The 24,395-nt window shown below is 33.1% G+C and overlaps 1 long non-coding RNA gene across 1 annotated transcript in view; it reads left to right on the top strand.

The window, feature by feature from the left end:
* LOC118197070 (uncharacterized) overlaps window positions 1-20,464 on the top strand; it is a 115,924-nt gene extending 95,460 nt beyond the window's left edge. Inside the window, exons 2-4 of the long non-coding RNA XR_004759504.2 lie at window positions 17,969-18,101; window positions 18,242-18,301; window positions 19,371-20,464. This is a non-coding gene — a long non-coding RNA (uncharacterized LOC118197070). The remainder of the gene's footprint in view (window positions 1-17,968; window positions 18,102-18,241; window positions 18,302-19,370) is intronic.
* The last annotated feature ends 3,931 nt before the right edge of the window (window positions 20,465-24,395 follow it).

The raw sequence follows: 24,395 nt of genomic DNA, 5'->3' as shown, positions 1-24,395 counted from the left end.
TATTAATCTATTACTCCAAGTATTTATTAAACAAGATATATTGTGCTACCCGTAAGCCAATGCATAAACTAGGCCATAAATGCCAAGAAACTGGCCAGTTCTGCCTTAGAAATATCTTTCCGAAATGCAGCTTTAGCCAGACAAATGCATTGTTAAAAACAATTAAGGGATATTATGCTTTCAGGTATAAACTGCGGATGAGGAAATATTTTGATGACTGATATATGATGTATACGTGATGTTAGAAAGGAGAAAGAAAAAGAAGCAACGAACAAGAAATAATTAAATTTTATTGATGACATTTGTGGTACACAAAAAATGAGCAATTTGTGCATATTCTACAAATAAAATAAAATGTAATTTCTTGGATACAAATGAGTTTCAATAAGGGGTAGGGTTTTCCCTGACCAAAAGCAATGTCTTACACCTACGAGGCATGGAATCAATGAGGAACTGCGGTATTCTCTCCCACTTCTGTAGAAGAGAGTTTTCAAACTGCTGAATTGTTTCTGATGGTGATAAGCGTCTAGCAACCCTTCTCTCTAAAATGTTCCAGACGTGTTCTATTGGGTTCATATCTGGTCAATTCATTCGAAGGATCCCTTCGTCGAAAAAGAAATTGTCCATAGATGACTACGATGTGGCCTGGCCGAATCATCATCCATGAGAAGAAATTCACCCTAGATTGCTGCAGCCTTTGGGACCCCAATAGGTCTGAGGATATCATCACTATATCGGTGAGCCTTTAGTACTCCATTCGTGATAATGAGCCGATCGGTGAAGCCATTGACAAAAACATCAGACCAAACCATCACTCCGCCTAATCAGATTATTTCATGTACAAATACAGGACCATTGCGTATAACATGTTCTCTGCAGATGTGAATTCACCTGTTGGCAGGTTTCACACTAAAGCAGAACTCTTCCATGAAAAGCACGTTGCTCTACATCTCATTTCCAGATGCTCCCTGAGATGCTCCCGTGCCCACTTTTTGTGGGCAGCACGTTGGTCCTGTGTAAACGAAATATAAAAAATAGATCCTTCAGCATACAAACCCACATGGTATAGATAGTTTCAAACAGTTTGGGCTGAAACTCTGATGCAGTTAGCCCTCTGAAGGTGCTGTTGGAAGAGTGTGGCGTTCATAGTGAGGTTTCTCTTGTAGCAAGAGATTGGAGTTCATAGTGAGACTTGTTGTGGCCATTAGTGTTAAATGCTGATCCTCATTTTTTATTGTTGCAGGCGTACGATCGTTTTTCAGTCTTCGTCGAACATTTCCAGTTTCCGAAAACCGTTTCCATAGTCTGGAAATTAATCTTTGAGAAATTCCTAACGTTTCCGCTACAGCGGGTTGCGTTTGACCCTCCTCTAAACAATCGATGGCCCTCTAGGCTACCGATTCAGCTAAGCCATCTTGCTGAAACATCGTATTCATTGTTAAAAAGCATTCAACTCATGTCAATTGTATTTAATCACCTGTTACAGAAGAAATACTGCAGGTAGCTTTTCACTCTTTCTTTAAAACGCATAGTTTTGATGTAATAAGCAAAATTTGCATATTCTCAACATTGTAAAAGTTATAATTTTCCTTTATAACATCTTCTATTTAATTTTTGTTAAAAAAAGTGGTCGATTATATGGTTATTTCATATAATCGAACTCATAACATCCCCTAATTGTTTTGATCAGTGTAGTTTGCTATTGGTTTTTTAGTTAAATTATCATAGTGAAAGGTAATGTGTTTCCCATTAAGCAATAAAACTTTAATTTTGATATATTGTTACTCAAAAGTTTTCACAAGTTAAGCGACTGATATCTGGGATACATTTGAATCTTTAATCTTAATATTTCATGAAATATAAAAAATTATTATTTGAGGTTTCATTTGCTTCATTTTAGAATGAATTTCTCTTTAAGAGACTTTTCTGAACAAATAATGAAAATATGACTCATCAAATAAATTTCACAACAGCAGTTGAAAAATAAGATTTCTAGTTAAATAATTTAAAATAAAATCTTCATTACAACTAAATTGATAATGAATAATTTCTTATTTAATACTTTATTCTTTGGTAAGAACTAGTCACATATTCCCAGTGGGTTTGCTTTTTCTTCCCATTCTCTTTGAATGCCAGAATATCATTAAAAACTAGTTTATTTATACAAGAAAGAAAAGTTATAAACATTACATTCGATATTATTTGCAATCCTTATATTTATATCACCTCTTTTCTTTTCTTTTGTCGAGGAGAGATATTTTAGTGGAAATTAATATTTTCATAACAGATAGTTAATACTAATATTTTTGAGTTTTTATGGGAATTAATTTACATCAACTTTCAGTTCACGACTATAACTGGAAAGACACTTGTATTTAGGTAACATGTAGAAACTGAAAATAATTAAGAAATTCGTTAATGTTTTGTTTTATAATGAAATACTGTTCAACAGCTGAACTTACTAGCTAGGAATTAGATATAAAAACATGACATGAGATTTTTCAGAGTAAAAAGATAAAATGTTGGCATTTTTCACTGAGTTTCCTTTTCCGTAGATTGATCCAAATATGTAGTTATTTCTTTCTTTTTCTTTTCTCTATATACTGTTTTTAAAATTTACAACATTTTGTTTTCCATAAACTACCATGTACAGGAAGGAATACAACTCCAGTATGCGTCCACTTTAAAAGACGTCCGACTTGATATACGTGCTGGTTGTTGGCCAAGCATTTTATTTGGTAAACGATATTTGTTTGGAATACGACTCGAATGCGATGACTCACGGCTGTGCGCACTACACGTGTTTACTTCTTTGGGGACAATGTTCGACTGCACATTAGCGCCAGTACTCCTGAGGCTACTAAACAGTAAACAACCCGCTCTGAATTTTCAGGTGATTTTGTATTTTCTCGAGTAGTGAGTTTCAGGAAAGTTAATGCGAAGAGTCAAGCAACGAAGAAATTTTTAGAATCACCATGGAGGTAGAGAAAGAGATTGTTGGAAAGTATGAAGACAGCATACGCATCTGGGACATGGTTATTGCCGAGTACGATGGTGTCTATGTTTGTAAAAACAAAGACGTTATTAAGCTGGATAATGTTGCAAAGAAAGAGCAACCGATTACCAAGCAAAGATCAAAGACATTAGAGTATGCTAAAAAATTGTTGTGGATTTGGATAGCAAAAAACATTTATGTACACTATCATGTACTGTGTTTTGTTTACGTACCATACATTATACCCATTCCATTTGTATTTTTAATTAAACACTGTTATAATAACAATAGAATTTTTTATAAGAACGAATTAATTATTTTCCTTTTCTTTTTGCTGGTAAATTTCGTTTGATATGCGTCCAATTTGATATATGTCCAAAGATTTGGAAAGGATTAATGTCATATACGTACCTGCTATTCTACATTAAAATGTATTTTACTTGTTTATATATGAATATATTATATATAGACTGCTTTAAAATGTTGATCGCACGATGGAATGTCTCCTGAATGACCAATGATAGACAATTTATCCTAAATATACGAAATGAACTGAATAAGGCAGACTTTCGAACGATTACAACTTTGATAACATATGTTTTATGAAACTGTCAAACTTAAACAATTTTATTTGAACCCCATAAAAAACTGTGGAAAAAAAAATGTATTTTCGTGTAATTACGTGCGGTTTCTTCAATTGAAACTTTTTGACGGTTTAAAAATATTGCTAAAAGCAGACAAGTTGTTTAAGTTTTTGAATAGAAATTTCTAAAATTTCATTTTCTCAACATAGAAGTTATTATTTTTGAATTTGGTATTGTAAGAAATCATAAATTCTAAAGTGCGACCATTTTTATAAGAAATCATCTTATTTGCTCTTAAAGTAAGGAATTAATTTGCTAATAGAGCCAAAAAAACGAGTAACTTGTTTAAGGGACTAGGCAACAAGAATCAACGTAAGTTGCAAAAAATTTTAGACTAATTTCAAAAGCCCTAATCAACCTCTAAAACTACTGCTAATTTATGCAACTTACTCTGATTTTTGTTACTGTAGTGTATCCAACATTTGTTATTCGAAGAATTACTTTAATTGATTTCACATTCGCTTTTAATCTTTTCATGAGCTGGAAGAATTTGAAAATCAAATTAAAGCTTCAAACTAACAGCCATTATTTTAGCACTCTGCAAAATCAGAAATAGAGTAACACTTTGCAGACAAATTGAACAGTTCTGCGGCTTGTTGTAGCTTTATTCCATTTATCTTGCCATATTTGAATAAATTTCTTCTTTTAAAGTTGGTGGAAGTATGATTTGGGCAGTAACACTTTGCAGACAAATTGAACAGTTCTGCGGCTTGTTGTAGCTTTATTCCATTTATCTTGCCATATTTGAATAAATTTCTTCTTTTAAAGTTGGTGGAAGTATGATTTGGGCAGTTTAGAAATGGTGAAAATGGTTTCTTGATTGAGGGCGCCGTCTTTAGCTAAGGCATCAGCCGGGCCATTTCTGGCAATGTCACTGTGACTTTGATCCGGAAGATGTTGATTTATAGGTTGTACGTATTCTTGGAAAGTTACTTAATTTCTTGTGCGATGGGTGATTAATTGTCTGGATTACGTGTAGCAAGGATAGCAGACTGTCTTATCAATATTGATATTTAACTGCTGGATGTTATTCTTTATATATATTTCTATCGCCTCTTTAATTGCAGATAGTTCAGCTTGATAGAAATTATTTTCATCTTTTAGGTATCTATTCCATTTAATTTTGAGGTGTTATCTGGCTTTATTTCGGTGTGAGGTTCTGCATAATGTCTGTTAAATGGATGAGGGGATTTTTCCTATTCTTCTGCTGTTATACATAATATTTTTGTAGCTGATGTTCTGATTAAGTGCTATTGTGCATATTGCTTACTTGATGGATTGCAGATGAAGTGGTATTGTGCCTGCTAGGTTATTAAGTACAATACTTGATATTGTTCGGAAGCCTCTTGTTACATTGAATGTGAATAGCCTTTCCACTGCAGTAAGGATCCTTTTCTTTCTCTCCATCATTGGAATAGCCCAGATTGCTGAACCATATGTCATATTTTTGCATTACAATTTGATATATTATTTTGGTGATACGTGGGCTTACCAACTTAGAACAACAGGTACAGGTAAAAGCTAGTCCAGTACCTCCATAGTACCACAAGTAATTGAGTATAGTACCACAGTACTATACAGATTGAGTATAGTACCTCCATAGTACCACAAGTATTCTTGAACCAACTAACTTAAGATTCCGTCCCAATTTGGAGAGATCAAATTCAGTATTAAAAACAATGTCTATTAGCCAAGGCTGAACAATGCAACATAACGCAAAGTTGCTTCACAAACCTAACCGGCGTAGTTATTCAGCAAATAATGCAAAGCCGAGAAATTCAAGCTATCAGAACTGGGAAAAACGTAATGTGCGCGCACATAGAAACACGCTCTCTCTTAGAATCTAACAACCTCAGCTTAAATAATCAGACTAATTCGCATTCCGATGACGAAACGAAAGGAAGAAATGACAATAAAAATCCAAAGTCACAAAATAACTGTTTACTGAAAAATAATAGTAAACTTATAAGCTAATATTACAATATGTAATATATATTAGCTTAAATTTATTCTTACCTCTTCTGTTACTTCTTCTGTTCATTAAAACTGTGCTTTGTCTCATTCGATCCTAAAACTTTTTAGCTGAAAATGCCAAAATATACATAAAAATTAACGTCATCAGAAAGAAAATAAAAAATAACGTCATCGGAATAAATAAATAAATAATAACGTCATCAGAAATAAAAGCATGATCAGAAAAATTATTTTATGTATCAAGAACATCTCGAGTTAATGCTATAAAAATGTGGAGAATTAAAATAAATAATTTTTTTAAAAAAGGATTTTTTTTAATATGCCAGCGTTAATCAAAATTTTTTATTCAAGAATGAATATTTAAAACAAGAATTTATAATAAATAACACTATTAAGAAACCATTACCAATTACCTTTTATTAGTCTTAAATGCTTCAAAATATTGCGTTTAGTAAAAGCTATATCTAGTTTATATTAAAGCAATTTACTTTAAATAATAGTTTTAAGCATTTACGAGGGAACTTAAAAGATGACGCTTTCTCAATCAGCGTTAAGAGCCATGGACGAGTAACTCTTGATGACTCTGCTAACCCATTACTAAGCAAAGCAGAAAACTCTTTTCCTCGGCTTGAAATGTATTCTGGCGAGACAGCCAAGAAATTGAAGGAGCAATCTGGCAAGCCTAGTTACGGCTCTGCGTTTATTATAATGAGTTTCAAGATTTTCAAAGTATCCCCTCAGCATCCACTTCCGCTTAATTCTATGGGGCGACTCCAACCGTGACGTCGTCACGTGAAGTCCAATGCACTAAACGACAGAGCGCGTGACTTTGGCGGTAATTAGCCTTTATGTCCAGTCGCTGTCCACAGACAGCGAGTAATTCGAGAATCCTGGCCGAAAATTACTCTCGATTACGTTTCACTTTATGCGAGTTTGCTCATCTAAGCGTCGGACCACTAATTAGTAAGTGAGGGAGAGAAGGACTTAAGTGATCTGCTGAGATTTGACGGCCCCGTTGCTTTTAAGTCCAACGAAATTATTAAAATATTGTTCAGAGGGAACGCAGGCGTGACCTTTAATCGGCATATTGGGAATAGTTGTTACGGTTGAATAATTTAAAGTGAGAATCACAGTTATTTTTTTTTTCCTTCCCTAGCTTTGCAATGAGATGTTTCTCGCAAATTACACTTGATATCAAAATTTACGAAGACTTTTATTCTCACATTTTTCTGTAATTTAGTAACAGTCGTAGAAGAGGCGAGATAAATATAAGGTGATTTAACTTGCGCCATTTTCGTAACGATGTCTCCGCTTTCGTGCAAAAATTTAAAGAGGATTACATGAAGGTTATTTTATTTGTAAATAACCGTGAGTAAGAATTATTTGAACCTGTTAAATCGCTTCAGGTTAATAATTATGAAGGTGGAAGAGCGTTAATACACCAACCTGCAACTATATTCAAAGCCCAGGACTGTGCTGGAGAAAGTCAGATAACTAAATTGCGCAACATTAGAACACTATCGCATAGAAAATTTTGACTTCACGGGATGCTTAATTTTAATTTTCCAGCTTTCCCACTCCTTTGGAGTGATAGTAGGAAAACAAACTCCCACAGCCTTGAGCCTGTATTCAGTTCAGTTATTCGAATACGCCAAGTATCTGCCTAAGAGGAAGGATGCCTTTGTGAAGGACTCTATAAAAAAACTGCCTCGTGCTCAAGTAACACATGGAGAAAAAATCGAAAACAAACCCTGCAGTCTCCCGTTTGCTTGGGATCGAACGTAGATGGAACATCAAGTATTCAGCTATCTCAGCTACTTGGCTATCTCGGAAAAAGCATGACTGTTTGCAAATGTCGGCATGTGGGTGCTTACAATGAAGTCGAGCAGAAAGTTCTCTCGGGAGGTCAGAGGTAGAGTAAAAGAGCTAGGTGAGCTTCTGAATTGTTCTACAGGGAGTTCTTTATCAGAAATGGAACAGAATCACCTCTTTCTCGTGCTTATAATTAGGTCGCCCTCTGGGGACGACTGTCACCACGTTCTGTGATACAGCTAAGGCTGTTTAGTAATTAGTGGGTTTCACCATTCCAGACGAATGCATTCTGGGCACTTGGACCTGCAGCAACATTTTTCAGCCTTCAATGATTAGTTAATGATACGCTTTCCTCCATAAAAAGGGCAGATAAAGGACCTGTTATGAATTAAATATAAAAGCACCGTGCAATTTTAAGGAGCAAAAGAAACTTTTGCACGCAAAAGAATGTGATAGATGTGCGTTAAAAAACTGAAGATATTTATCCTACAAGGCGGTAACTGTTTATGTACCATAACATAAATTAAATTTAATAGATAACATATATTAAAGCTATATAATTTTAAATGTTCGGTTATGCTTAGAGGCTTTCAACCGTTGTTTTAAGGGAAAAAATAATTATATATGTAAAGATTATTTACAACATGTTATTTAAATATAAATAACACGTTATTTCTTGTCTTGAATCTTTTCTGCACTTGATTGCTTCTTGAAATGAAATGTAAATGAAATGAGTTTAAATAGAGAAAATCTATTCTTAGAGAAAGAGAGTAATCTAGACCAGGTGCGCGTCGCTCCTGTTTCTTTCTGAAGCTGAGTTAATTTTGCACTTATTGTTGTGATAAAAAGTGCTTTAGGTATAGGACAAAGGTTCTTATGTTAATAGTTTGCTATTATTGAAATATTATTTTTTTTTTCGGTAGGAAAGAAGCGGGAATTTAGTTTGTTGTTCTCTTTATTTGTAAATTTCAATCTGAAGCAGTAATTACTAATATAATGTTTTTATACGTCTATATTTATAGTTGTTTGTTGATGATGAAGTTTGAAACAAATTGAAAATTCATCCAACAATTTTATTAAGATATTTAGTTAAATAAAATAAGAAAGTAACCTTTTGCACAAAATTATATTTTAAAATTAAAAAAAAAATGTTTAAAATGAAAAAAATACACTGCATTTTCTGTCTGACATTATAAAATAGGAATTCATTTCTATTTACAATTTTCTAAAACGCACAAACAGAAATGTGCTTTTTTCTCCGGTAAAATTTATTGAATTTAAGATTTTTGTTTAATTGGCTTTAGATAGGCAGTTTGCGAGTGTTTGTTAATAACACGAAAACAATCACTATGTGGACGAATCCATTTAAAAAACATTTTGGAGTTAGAACGAGAAAATTAAGCAAATATTAAAAAAAATTTCAGAATCTAAAGAGCTATAAAAAATATGCGAAGAAATAACGGCAGTATTTGTTTGCGAATTATTATTTTTCATTGTTCGATGATAGCAGAATTCGAAATTTAAGCTGAATTTTTCAGAAGAATTAAAAACAATTTGTTATCTCTAAGTTTATAAATTAGGTTGAAGTGTTATACTCAGTTTCTAACCTAAAACGTCAGCTATTTCTCGTTATTATTAAACAGAACAAGAGAATTCTTTCTCATGTTTTTCGCTTCCTGAAAGTGCATCTTGTAAACTAAAATATCGTAGCAGCACGGGGCAATTCATAGCTGAAAGAATAAAACGAGGCATATCGATAAGATCATCTTTTTCCTGGATGATTAATGACCACATAATTAGATTCAATTTTTTGCTTCAGTTAATGACTCTATAATTAGATTCAGTGTATTTTATTTTCTGTACAGAAGAGCAAATTAGATCGGATTTCCTCAACCAAAATGAATTCTGAACAGCTGTGAACACTTAAACAGTAATTCGAAGCTAGTGGCATTTGAATGAAGCCTAGAATGTTAGTTACTTTACTACCTGATTTTTTTCCTTATTGCCACTACAACTAGTTTTTCATAATGTGAAATGCTAAGTTTTATTTTGGGCACGGAATGTTTAAGGGGAAAGTAATAATAAAACAAATGTTACATAGCAATTGTTTTATAACGCTATTTTACCTAGATGAAAATTATTTATTTCACATGCATTTGTAAATCATCGCTGCTCCGGACAAAATTGTAAGTTATTGCTGGTCCGAAGTCAAGATTGTGGTTTCAACATCCGAGTAAACTTTGGAATTCTTTGTGTGTCTCTTTTCTTCCTTCCGTTCTTATGTGTTACATCGGTCGCCCGCTGTGGTGCACACAGTGCAAAAGCAAACGTTATCAGTGATAAAACACATATAAATGGCTGATGCTTTGCCTTTTTCGACGGCTGTTTACGGAGCAAGTGTCCGATAACTAGACGTGTATACGGTAAAAAATATGTAAAACAAAACAGTATTAACTTTAAGGGGGGTAAGGACCTTTCAAGCTCACTTTTCTCCAATTTTTTTACTAATGTTTGAAATGGCCTCATATACAGGATATTAACCACACAGTCATATAATTTATGCTACATATAAATAAAAACATGCAGATATAAAAACAAGTTAAGTGGGAAGTTTAAGTTGAGAATTTTTTTAATTAAATTTTAAATCTTGATTGTATATCGAAAATGAAACATAATAGCATATTACTGTCCGTAAGATATCTTTAAATAAAATGTAGTTACACTTTCGATTTTTGACTCAAAATAAAGCTAAACATATTGGCTATAGAATGAATTAAGGAATTACAATTATATTCATAATTAATATTTTTAAAATTGAGAAAACTATTGAATTTTAATTTACTTACCTTTTTTTTTTTTTACTAATATGGATCAAAACAAAACAAAAAAAATAAAAATCACTTTCATGTTAATTCATTCTATGCATATAGGTATTTTTAACATATATGTGCAATTTCAGAAAATTCCATCAATAATTTTTTTTCCCTTGCTAGTGTCCACCTGCTTCATAAATATTTCCTTCTTTATCAGATAATAATGCATTAGCATTTTTTGGGGACATTCGCTTAGCTCTCCTGGCCTCTTTTGTCATTAAACAGGGTTTCTTTTCAGCTGCGAGAATCCTTCATTTATCAGCAACAAATGCACCTGTAGTTGCATTATGACCTGGGGTGACATCCATTTCTCTCATTACATCTAGGCGACCCTTATTACCTTCATTAAAAGCTACCACAGCTTCATCAACAGCCATTTTGGCAAATTTTACACCACACCCAGAAGTTTTCGGACAAAATTTCCAAATCATAGAATTTAAGGATTCATTTGGATTCGTTTTTCCTTTTAAACACCGCTTTAAAAGCTTTGGTTCAGATAAGTCTGTAAAACCCTTTTTATACAGTCCATTACAGCAGAAGATACAGTCTTTTTATGATGAAAAATTCCTTTATTGGAATCTTCTAAAGCTTCGTGCTTTTGGAACATGCACCATGACTTATCTCCTTCAGGACAGAAAAAGTGCATGGGCTCGTCATCAGTGGATCTTGTGTGACACTATACTGCCCACACTGCTTTTCGCATGTTTTGTAAAGATCCACTATTTTCTCGTATCGCATTGCCATAATAATTAGTCAGTTGCTCAATTAGCTTGTCTGTTAACCGTCCTTTACCTGAAAGTGGTTTACCATCAGCACATTTTTTTTTGTCCTCATATCAGCTTTTAACCTTCTGAGTCTGGTGCCCATCCTTTTTTGAATATGGCAAATGCATTCCAGTTTTTCTACAGTCACTTCTTGACCATATGGCTTGTCTTTGCTGATTTCTAAAAATGTTTTTGAGTCTCCATCGCCAAGATATTTTGAGTAACGCACATTTCTCTCCTCTATTGAATGCTGAAACATGCGTAGCATTCCAATGATTTCCATTTTTCCAGCCGAGCCTTCATGGTTTTTTACGCAGTCATGAGAAGCTACATTTCTGTCGCAACCTTTACAAAAAGAAGTTAGCACTTCAACATCAATAACTTTTCCACTCTCTGATCCGATTAGAGTACATACGCCAATTTTGGAGCTGTAGCCTCTTGTTTTCCAGGTACCATCACCCGAAACAGTAATATTTTCAGAATTATCAGATAATGATATTTCTTCCAAAGCAGCTTCCTTCATTGAAATTTTAGAAACTGTAGCTGCTGTTTGTCCAATTCTCTTCACAGCTTTGTCATAAGATTTTTGAGATAGTGGAGCAGGGAAATCCATAATGCTGCAAAATCTTTCCAACCTGCTAGGCCTTGACCTATGCATCTCATTGCATACACAATTCTTAAATTTACTTCACACTGATTCTGCTTCACACCAATCATACGTGATGTCTTAAATTCGTTAATTTGCGAGCATTTTGTACTATTGATGGACATTGTTGATGATATCCTAGTTACTTTACTTTCTATTATTTCAATTTCTGAGTGACAAATTTTGCAACAAAGATAATTTTTAAGTTCTTGGAGCATTAAACAAATATCTATAAATCTGCAACCTTGAAAATTATTTTCCAGAGAAGAATCAATTTCATACTTGCTCTGTGAAGTTTCCAATTTTATTTTTTTCTCAGATGCAGATACGTTCTCATTTTCATTAAAATTGTCAGACTTTTTGCCATGAAATCGCCTTTTTCTGGATCGATAACCAACAGATCGATAATAATCTTTTCCCATTCTTAATAATAGTTTTATATGTTTATAGTATAAACTATAGACAGTCTAAATTTTAAATGGTTGAGGGGGAAATGCCTTCTGTTTAAAAAAAAAATATCATTGGAATTCAAACTGTTTAACATCAAGGCAGTGAACTGAAATCTCTTTATTTAATTTTCCATTACAATATGGAGGATACAAAATCATTTTTGAGTATACAACATAGTTTAGACTTAATAATTACTTTCTTCGAGTGACGAATCTTGGAGATAATTTAAGCCTAAAAATAAAGTAAAAAGTTTTGTCTCGCTATCTGCGAGAAGATGAAAATAGTAACCTGTGGAAGATTTGGCATAAATAGGGTGCAAAATTCAATTTATTCGTTAATTTCGGCGCTATTGTGATTTTTTTTTATTTTTTAATCTCCAAACTCTCTTCTTTATTATATACTCAATTATTTGTATTTTATGTTTTTTGAAAGACGTAGAGCATTTATTTAGAATCTAATACTCTGTTTAAGTACAAGTTAAAATACTTTGTTAAAATTTTCATAGATCATAACTAAATATACGTCGAACAACTTTATGAAAAAAAAAAAAAAAATAGGTGCAATTTTACGAAATCATACAGATACGTTCATGAGCTTTGGAATGCTCGATGAAGTAATTTTTCATCATAAGCTAAGAAGTTCATGATAGCAAAATTATTCAAGAGGAAGGGGGAAAAAACCTTTTAAGAGACTTATTTTATATTTCATGTGAATTTCTTTCTGTGCGATAAACAGCCAAATATTTCTTCCCTCATTCGTCAAAAGTAATCGTCGCAAGTGACCATCGCGTGTCCTCCGCCTTCTTATTTATCTGGGCAGACCAACGGTCATCAATCTTGCCAGATTCGCCTTCCTTTGCTATTATTAGAACCACCCCACCTTCCTTCAGGAGCCCTTTGCCGTTCGAGTGTTAACAATACCCCCCTGCAGTCTCCTTTTCACTCGACTCACACGGATTCCCACGACGAGAACGACTGAAGCGCCATCTATTGAAGTAATTTATTATTCCATTTCTCCCCCCCCCATCCCGTTTAATGCGATGTATGATTTGTAGTGCTACTGCATGGCATATGTGGAATATTTTTCCCCATTTTTTTTTAACATGTAAAGAATATTTGCGACGAGAAATTTTTTTATCATTATTATTACTTTTGCCGATTATTATTTTCTTGGTTTTCTCCCCATTCGCCAGTTTTCCTTTTATGAAAACCGTCTTTTCGAATATATATCATCTGTATTTTTTTCCCTTTGCTTCATTTTTAGTGTTGTTGCCGCTATTATACGCAAAAGGCAAAGGCAGATATTTATACATCTTCAAAAAATGAACAGAAACGAAGAATGATATAGGGTTCTCTCTCCAAGAATGTATTTTAGATACGGAATGAAAAGAACAGTAAGAAATTGCCTGTCAAGGATAAAAATATATATGTACGGATTCGAGTCCAGCATTGGGGTCTCTCCCTCACCCCTTGGCATATCTTTTTTTCTTCTCTTCCTTTTCCCTTCTTTTTCTTCTCTCGTGCGCGTGACTGTGCCATATGATTTATGACTGAAAGATGAAATATAGTTCTGCTCGAACCGCTTGTAAAACTAAGACCGGACATATTTTTACCAGAAGGTTTCGAATATGATTAAACACCATGTTATTTCTTTCCTGATTTCTCTAGCTTATTTAATGATTATTTTTCAGCATGATATGGGGGAAAAAATTGGAGGTGGAAAGGACTTGTCCGAAAATAAATGATGAAAGGCTACAGAGCTTATTATTAGCGTCGAAAGATTTCATAAGCAGAGACTTTGCGGAAAGACAATTAATGAAGGACTGCGAACTTGATGCTGATTAATGGAGAAGACTTGCGACAGGTAATCTATTTGGCTGGTTGGTATTGACTGTCTCCCTTTGCCATACGCTCCGTTTTTTCCCGCTATAATTACGTAATCGTGTCGCTGAAAACCAAAAGGATATTGTAATTGTATCTCGGAGCTTTATTGGATTTTTCCAAGCACAATTACATCAAGTAATGAGGGAAAAGACTACAAACAACTCTTTGCTGAGGGAAGAGCATTTAATATGTAAACAATACGTTAAACATATTTATGCTTAATCTTTTTATGCTGTATTAGATTTCTAGATAGTTTGCTCCAGATTATTACTGCCAAGATTATTGGCCTATATTTTAACAGAACGTTTTTAGGTAAAACCTGAATAAATTTTACCTAAAAACGTTCTGTTAAAAACCAAGTCCTTTTTATCTCAAAAAAGGCTGTGAGAAAAAAATGTATATGACGTGGACGGTTTGGTGCCCTTTTAGTCAGTGGAATTTTAGTCGCGAGGTAAAATCTGGAAAATAGTGGACCTTGAGCCGAAATTTCTTTTCCCCACACAGGAGGGGAAACGAAGCAGGTTGCAAGTAAATAAACGCTTCCCACTTAGCCTTATTCCGGCGTAAACCTTTTCTTACGTCCGATGTCTTTAACTGGCTCAAATGTCAACTGTTTGTCAAATTAGCATATTAATTTATTGCACTAAATTCCACAGAGCAGTATACTTAACCTTTCTTCTGTTCCATCATATTTTAAACGAAATTATTTAGCGTACAATAAAATCTATTTTGATTTGATCGTGTTTAAGAACTAAGTACTGAAATAAACTTGAATTGGAAAGACTAAAAATGTTCTTTGTGATTCTGGTTTTAAAAAAATTCCAGACAAATTAAGTTAAAGAAAACTAAAATGCGGAGATTTATAAATAACCTCCTATTTTGATTTGATCGTGTTTAAGAACTAAGTACTGAAATAAACTTGAATTGGAAAGACTAAAAATGTTCTTTGTGATTCTGGTTTTTAAAAAAATTCCAGACAAATTAAGTTAAATAAGTTAATAAATAAATAATAAGAAAACTAAAATGCGGAGATTTATAAATAACTCCTTTCCCTAATAAATATTAAAATTAATTATTTTATTCAGTTAGATTGATGTTTCTGTCTTCGACATACTATTTAAAAAATTGCAAGGCTACTGTAAATTCACATTGTATCCTTGGAAGACGAGAATTTCATTTTAATTTACAATTATTTAATTAAATTAGATTTTCATAATATCAAATGCGGAGATTTATTATTTCATAATATCAAATGCGGAGATACAATTATTTAATTAAATTAGATTTTCATAATATCAAATATCAAATGGACTCATTTCATGGCCAGCAAGTTCGTCTGATATAACCTCTTTGGACTTCTTTCTGTTGGACTATGTTAAAGACATATTTTACCTTTCGAAAGTGTCAAACACTGCAGAGCTGAAGAGGAGAATCAGGAATGCCATTGTAAGTATTGATCACGCCATGCTTGACACACATAAGCACACACAAAGACAGAACTCGAATATCGGCTTGAACCAAAATGATCACGTATTTTGCAGCAGTATAGGTGTTATCCATGAATGCATGAAAAGCGAGAATTCTAATTCGTGAAATTTAAAGAGACCTTTCGTGTTGCAAGTTACCAAAGCCTTTCGATGTCTAACGTATACTTAATACTCTAGCAAGTACAACTCTTGTTAACATTAGTGCAGAAACAGAAGCTATAGTCACCAGGATTATGCAATTGAAACAACAGTTAGAATACAGAAGTTGCAGAGGTCAAACTTTCATCCCAAGTTAGTACGAAAGCTAATCATGGCATATAATAAACATCCAACATTTCCGGACAATATAATTAAATTCCATAGATGTGAAAGACAACTAGAAACCGAATACCTATCTGATCTGCAAACGGATTTAAAATCAAGAAAAAGTTAGTTTTGCGGTGTATCTTAAATTAATTAAATTTCATTTAGCTGAATGGACACATGAATTTCCAAAATAGCGTATTCCAATAGCGAACTGGCAGCCTTTCGAGCGGTCCTGCAAGGAGCATCAGAATAACGCTTGGGAAAATTGCATATAAAACAGTTAGCCAGGCAATTAATATACCCGACGGCTGACGGCTGCATTGAGAATTGTAGATGACATCATCGCATTCTCAAACTCATCGCAAGAAATACAAATTGTGACCTCAAGCATCAAAAATGAAAACAACACCAATCGTTACCAATTGTCGCGGTCCTTTACTGATATTTTCGTTCGAGAAATATTTCTACTATAGAAACCTGTGCACGTGGGAAAATGGCAGATGCATATAATTGCATCTTTAAGTCTTCTTTAACTTCTGAGTTTCATATAAATAACCTATGTAATAATAATTTCGCTTTCAAAAGATACTCAATCAAGACCCCGTATCCGATAACAAAAACGCCTAATATTATTGCAGAATTAGCAACATATAGGACCGAACTATGTCAAGTCTCCGATTAATAATTCGATAGAATGAAATATTGAGAAGTATGAACTACAGAAATATGTTTCCCTAACCTAATTTTTTACCCTAACTTTAATAAAAACTTTGTGACCACGACTGACAAATAAATTAAAGATTTTAGGAAAATGAATATTTTCTGTATAATAGATATGCTTATTTCAATGTTTTACCTAAATTTAAATAGTACTGGTTAATCGAGCGTGATAACTGATAGAAAGTCTAACAGCACTGTGCAAACCCAATTAGTTGAATCTGGTATTATTATCCTCTCATAAAGTATTTATACGATTAAGTGATACAAAATATCAAGATCTCATTACCTGGAATGCATCTGATGGACTGCTATTGCGCTATGGATTTAGAAGCTATTGCGTTATGGAACAGAAAGAGCTTTTAAATTGAAGGAGTTTCTATTCGGCTACATGTAACTCTTATAGAAACTCTAAAAGAAGGCTTGTAAGTAGGAACAATAGTAAAGTAGGAAAAATAAAAGTAAACAAATAATGAAGTGCATAATACTACAGGATTAGTTAATGTGTAGCAAATTTTCTTTCATGTATTGCTGAAACTGTGCATTATGATTATATATTAATCATAATGCACAGCATTATGTATTAATCATATAGCATCAATTGATTTGTAATATTTAATTTATTTCAGTTTTATTGTTAATGCACTTTTCATTATAGTTTTAAAGATAATAATGTTTCTCGTTTAAAAATTCAAATTTGCGTGTTTCACATTAGCCTTTTTTTTTAAATGTTTTAAATGTTTTTTGTCACATTTTCAAAATTGTTGTGAAAATTGTAATTAATATTTGTAATAATTTAAAAAATACATAAACAAAACTTGAAAACAATATTGTTACACCTGTTGCTTATAAAATTAAAATTACTTTTTTTTTTAAATTGCCATGGCGTTTTTTAAATTAAACTTCACACATTAGCAAAATGCTAAATTTTTGAAGAGCTATAAAGTATATGGTGTTTTAAATGGATGCAGTAGAATAAGCAATTAAAAAAAATTAAATATACTGGGAGAATGAAGTGCTTCTGCAAGGGATGTCCGGTATCCTATACTATCATTGCACTTCCCTGACATGATATAGGCTCTAACACGCGCGCTTGTTTCTCGAAGGCCACGGTATAATGCTCTACTGCAGCTCGCACATTGAAGAGTTCGAGTCTCAGCTTTTCCCAGACTCGACTTTGTTTGTTTTTGTTCTTGTTTTCTAGTATATTTAACGTAGCTTGTTCTCACCTGTTTAATCAAGTTTCTACTTATTTTCGCAAGAATTATATTTCGCTACTTATGTTTGCATATATGTACGTTTTTTTACTATTCAAGATTTTTTACTTTACTATTTGCGCTGATTTTTTACAACTACTCAACGATTATTCATTTAAATTTTTTTCAGTGATCGATTCATTCATTTTCAATTTTTCTAGTTTCAGTTTTCAATGGTTTCCAGTTTGATATTTCGCCTACAGGCTGGCGTTTTTGTTTATCTTCTTAAAAGCAGTATTCGTATTCCTCCTGCTTCATTTTCAGGATGATCTAATTAAAGCAGCAGATCGGCAAGTAAGATATTTTTTTATATAAACACTAGCTCTTTTATATAATTTTTCTTTAATATCTACACCTCAAATTCTGTTAATAAGAATATTTTATCTTTTGGTTAATAACATTTCATAGACATTATTTTTTCTTAATTTTTGCAGATGGAACGTACATCCGAGCTTACACTTTTAAAGGATGACGCTGCTCACAAACAAAACAAAGTAAGTGTCTTTCTTTTACAAAAATTCCATGTTTCAGAATTTGTAAGGGATAATGCATATATTTTGTATACACTATTTTTAGATGGATCCTGAATATGCATTTGAGCATGACGATATGCCTCTAGATAATCAAGTGATTGCTATTACGGATTTCGGCGGTTTTAGGAGCTAAAATCTAGATTATAGATTTGAAGATAATTTTTATGCACACACGTGTTGGAAAAGATTCACTCTAAGCACCAATCTAACTCATCATGTAAAGACTCAGCATTCAATAAATAAATATATTTGCTACATCTGCCAAAAGATCTTTCAGAGCTCCGTTAAATTTAACCCTCTGAGTGGCCAGGGTCTTCGCTAAGAAAGCACAAATTTCCCAAAACTACTATGAGAACAAATTATTTTTTTGATTTTAATGTAAAAACATTCCTGGTATTTCATACCTGGATTTGTGTACTTTTGATATATTGCCTTAATTTTTTGACATATTTTAATATCACGTATATATACGTTCTTACAGATGCCACAAAAATCATTCTAGGTCGTATTATATACGACCTTGCCCCTTAGAGGTTTAACCACATGAAATTTCATGCTAAACAACCGCAGCCTGACAGAATCCTTCAGTGAAACGACAAGCTCTCCCCGCTGCCATGGCTCCTCCTAAATGACCCTTCACGAATGTTTACATGAGTACACCAACATTGGTACCTTGGTACATTTTATACCTGGTCTGGTCATTTATCGCAGTGAATCCACCAACAAAGACTTGCAAGTGTTTTAGAGTCTTCAAAAACTGAAGTAGTGGACAAGATTCGAGGAGCCGCCTCACAACTTCAGGATATTAAATGATATCTCAATACTTGAGTGAACATAATCAGGAACGGAGACGGAGGAGCAGACATGCATCCCTTATTTTCGATTAAAATGTAGTACTACAACACGGGAGAAGTGCCTGACACGTAGGCAGCTACTGAATAGATAAGGATGTATATCAAATTAATTTTATATACACTGATCAAAATTTACATTATTATCATTTTCACTCATAAAATACTTTATTTTCCAGGTTGAGTTCCTTGGAAACGTTTATAAGAAAAGATTCAAGATGGGTGCTAGACTGACCAACATCTCGAGCTCAAGACCGCTCTTTGCAAGCCTTTAGCTGCATTCTCCTACATACTTCTACCGAAAGCCTTAGCCAGCAGGAAGGATGTTCTAAATTTACAGAATGGAGATCACAAAAGTCTTACGGGGAGCGTCTTGGCGACCCTTCACCCTGTCGGGGGGTCATGAACATGCACGCAGAATTTGCTATTACAAGCTCTTTGAAGGAGAAATCAACGTGGATGGTCTGTCTTTCTCCATCCCCATTCACCAGCTCGATAAGTTCAAAAGCATGAAGAACTTATAGATCAATGTTCGGCTGGAGAAACAATGAGATTTGACCTTTTCAGATCACAAAGAGTCGAAACTGTAATGTATCATTACTTTACATTTTTGCAACCACTTGTTAACCACTGTAATGATTAATCCGTAAACTCCCCCCTTTGGTGACTTATATCAACGAATAGTCTGCCTTTATTTACATATGAAGAATTTTTCATATTGTGAAAAGAACCGCAGCTTGTGGGCGCCTCGTTTGAACTTTAAAATGCCAAATATTCTTTTCTCTCATTTGTGTTCAAACTTTCAAACTGTTCACAGCACCAATTAGAAAAACTGAAACTCATTTACCTATCAGTTACCACCAATCGTTGATATAGCAGATAAATTAAGAAAAAGAAAAAACGCCTGAAAAAAGAAGAATTTCGTGCGGAAGACACATTAGAGAAAGATGTCGAGAATGTGGTTATTTTAAAATGCAAGTTCGAAGCAAGAGACGTATATAATCATGTGAACGAGCATAATTCGACTCGAGGTGAGCTCATTTATCATGCTCAAGTCATTCTAAGGACTCATGTTGTAACTCTTATCAATCATTTTTAAGAAAGAAGAAAAAGAACCGTTACTGAGCAAAACTGTTTACTCTGTTTTTTTAAAATTATTTAGGGTATTTCATGCTGTGTTAAAAGAATTAAGTTTACCTACTATGCATGATGTTTATAACAAATTAAATGTCATATACACTCGAAGAAATGGATGGCTCAACTATAAATCAATTTTAACTTCATATGTGTGTTTTGTTGTTGTTGTTGTGACTTATCTCACTTGTCTGACAGTAACATCAGAACAAATTCACGAAATTTATCGTGGCAAAGAGTGCAAAGTTGCACTTTTTATTGGCAAGAGCCTTGAGTATCATACAGGCGACAGTACGAATTTGATCAGTTCCGTCCATAATTTGGTTAAAGTGCCCTCCGGGGGGGACGGGTCCAATGATCTCACATCCCTCTTCCTCTACCACCAATCTCTTATGAGGAATTTCGGCTCGCCACAGATTTAGAATCCACCCTTGCTACACAGACACTATACATTTACAAACATCCAGGCCTTCATCGGGATTCGAATCCAGGTATTTCAGTACGACAGTCAGCCTCGTTAACCGCTATCTCGATTGGACTGCGATATGTGTCGTTATTGTGTTATTACTAGTAAGGCGAATTCCTGAAATTAAAAATAAATATGATATAAAAGAATAAAGAGAAAATTGGAAAATTTTTATTTAAAATTTTTCTTAGACAAAAAACATTCAATGTATTTTTTAAAAGACTTAAACACTTCGATTTTGTTTCAGTATAAAACATTTCGCTTTAATTTTTTAAAGAGAAGATCTCCACTTTTATTTTAATGCATGTTAATTTAAACTGTAAGGAAAAAAGACATAATTTTATGTTACAAAGTCGAAAAAAATTTCTTTGCATGATTTTGAGTCGAAAATGTTCACTTACGTTTCTAAAGAGTTAAAAAAAAAAGAGAGATTTTTATTTATACTTTTCCTCACAAGAAAAAAAATTCATTGAGTTTTTATTTAAAACTCAAATAATGCACTTTTGTAAGTTGAAAAATTTGCGATTTTATTCAATCAGAAAAATAAAACACGAAATATGCATTTCAAACATTTTATGATTTGAAAAATCATTCTTACACCGAAAGTTTTATTTTTGCCCATGAGTACAGATTAAAATCAGCCGATTTACGCAAATTTTCAATAACAGCATGCATAGCATACTTTGCATAATAGCACAAGTAGCATGCCTTGGCCTCGTTTCAGGACATAATAAATTGAGTGTGCTTCACATACATTAGAAGTTAAATTTGTCAGGATTTGTATGTCTTTTGACTTGCTTTGGAAACATAACTTATCCCGAATAGGAACACAGAGCTTATTAAAGCTATGTTCCAGTATGTGTGGAATAGACGACGCAAGCAGGAAGGGTATACTGAACCCTTTATTCTCTATTACTTTACAGGTGCTCCCGTACTTTGGGATACAGAGACCAACCACTTGTGATCTGAACGTAAAAATATAAAACTACTAACTAAAAGCTAACTTTGAATTAATATACAAATGCCTAAACTAAGACTGGCCTTTTTAAAAGGTTACGTAAGTAGTACGTAAACTGCTGAAACTACAAGACGTTTTAAATATCAAGAGGACTAAACCTCTGGCCTTAAAGGCAAGCAGCAACTGATTGAAAACTAAGAATGCAGTGGCAAGGCGGATCACTTCCTCTTTCTATCTAACGCTTGAGAAAAAGCCACAACTTAAATATTTGAGCGTTAGCAAGTACAATATGCATAAACAAATTAACGCATTTAACTCTGGCCGGAAGTGGAAAATAAGAAAGTATAGTAAAGTTTTAAAATAAAATAAACGTTAGTAAAACTTAAGATCCTTACAAACTTTGTAATGGAATATTATTCCATTTTGTGTTTGAATAATGAAATCGATAAAAGTCTGGTCCATAAGAGTAAAAAAAAAAGCTCTAATATTTTGTCTTGGAAAATGGCTACCCACTGCATTACAGATTCTGTGAATTTATCTATATTCACAATGATGGCTGACCTTCCATTTAAGGGATGCATTTTTTTCTGATGGATAAACTCCGAAAGACAGCTTGTCTATTGTCTTGCACAATGTCATCAGTTAAGCCAAAAATAATATTCCTCGACTTATTAATTTTAATCACGTTATCAGATTCTGCAATAATAATCAAACACACACGATTTGCTCGAGAAGTTGACTAAACTTCGACTCAATCCGTAGATTAGAATGCTTAATGATGTTCATGTGCTCCCCGTCACAAAAATCTGGTGATAGTTCGAAACCAAATAATACATTACCTTGCAGATATTCTTCTCTTGATATAAAATTACTTTATCTTCATGGGATTTGTTGAAAAATAGACTATAATAAGCTCGAATATAATTGTTACTATCAAAGTTCCTTTCTAGTTATTGTAAGGCACAGGCTGTCCGTCGTCATGTACTCGAATAAAATTCAGATGATAATCTTCAAACTCAAACGGAGATTTGGCAAAGTTTCCCTGAAATGCATCATTATCAACATATCCAGTTACGATTCTTCGACGCATCTGTCCTAAAAATACATTGTCTTGTATCAAGGACATGCTGCTTTGGGACATGCTTGCTTTACCAACAATCTGAGGCGAATCTGAGTACTTGGACTGTTCCAAGTACGTTAAAAAATCTGAAGCTCGAAGCCTAATAAACTTGCTAATCAAGAATCAAAAAAGATTAAACGAGCTCTGTTTTTCAACCCAATTTTCCCTCTTTTTGTAGAACGATCATACTGTAAAGAGATTTTCATCTTTAAGTGATGCTAAAATAATGACATCTAAGAGATCATGAACACTTTCGTAACATTTCTTTGGTATTCTTTTTGGAAACTTTTCTTACACCTGAAGATTCATCCAAATCAGAACAAAAGATAATATTATCTTTATTAATATTATTCTAAGTGTGTGAGTAACTTCATGGCACGAAGCACAATTTAAAAAAAAAAAAAAAAAAAAAAAAAAAAAAAAAAAAAAAAAAAATTAAATGCTACAGATTTTAACGTCGCACTGGTGGATTTGTTTAGGTTTTTTACGTTCTTCATGAACTCACAATTGATCAATCTGCTCTTGGACTTACTCCTGATGACAGGACAATTTTTGTCTTTTTAACGTTATTACTAAACATCGCTTTCTTCACACGCTAAATCATGAAATTTTAAGTAGCCACATACTTCTAGAATTTCTGTTAGAATATTAAATATTGCCATGCATTTTTCTATTTTGTCACTCTTCTTACTGCATGATATTAATGTTCAGTATTGTTAACAAAATGTTCTACTCAAAGTTTTTTTTATTCTTTTAACTTTATTATTAAACATCAATGTTTTCACACTTATATCGCATAGAATTCAGTAGCAAAATCACAAGATTTTTACAGTATATTTAGAATTCCCAACGCAATGCGAAGTGTTACAATTAAGGTTTTTCAATCTTTACTCAGTTCATCATATCAATGTTCACTTTAACGCTTTATCTTATTATCTTTTTTCTTTTACACATCACTCTCTTTGCCCTTAGTCGCAAGAAAACTCAACAGCAAAATCACAAAATTTTAAAAAGAAGCTTATTTATAGAATTCCAGATAGTGTTAAGTGTTACCATACAGTTAATTATATTTGCTATATTATTTCTTTAAAAGCAATACATGACGACCACTTTTACAATAATAATAATTAAGGATGAAAATCATAATATAAAATCAGTCGTATTGTGCAATAAATATATCGTTCAGTCATCATTACATTGTTTAGAAAAAGTATAATGTTATATACTCAAAAAAAAACTGTGCAGGTTTTCTTTACATTGAAAATTAATGTGAAAGTTCAGTAAAAATGGGATAACATATTCTTTATGAATAATTTACGAGAAGTTCGTAGAGATTTATGTACCAGAATATAAAGGGAGCTGGTTGCAGACGTGGAGTGAATTGCTTCTGCAGATCATTTCCTCCATGTCCCGCTATTTTGTCTTAGTTTTTAGAGTATGTATTAGTTTTTATGAATAGAACTTTCGGTTACTACACTAGAAAGAAAAAAGTACAAAACGCGTTTACTGTACAACGCAAGTATCTT

The sequence above is a fragment of the Stegodyphus dumicola genome, chromosome 7, assembly GCF_044657685.1.
Source record: "Stegodyphus dumicola isolate Sdum_Otavi_A_Nest chromosome 7, ASM4465768v1".
Lineage (NCBI taxonomy): Eukaryota > Metazoa > Arthropoda > Arachnida > Araneae > Eresidae > Stegodyphus > Stegodyphus dumicola.
This window is presented reverse-complemented; position numbering and strand designations above follow the sequence as displayed.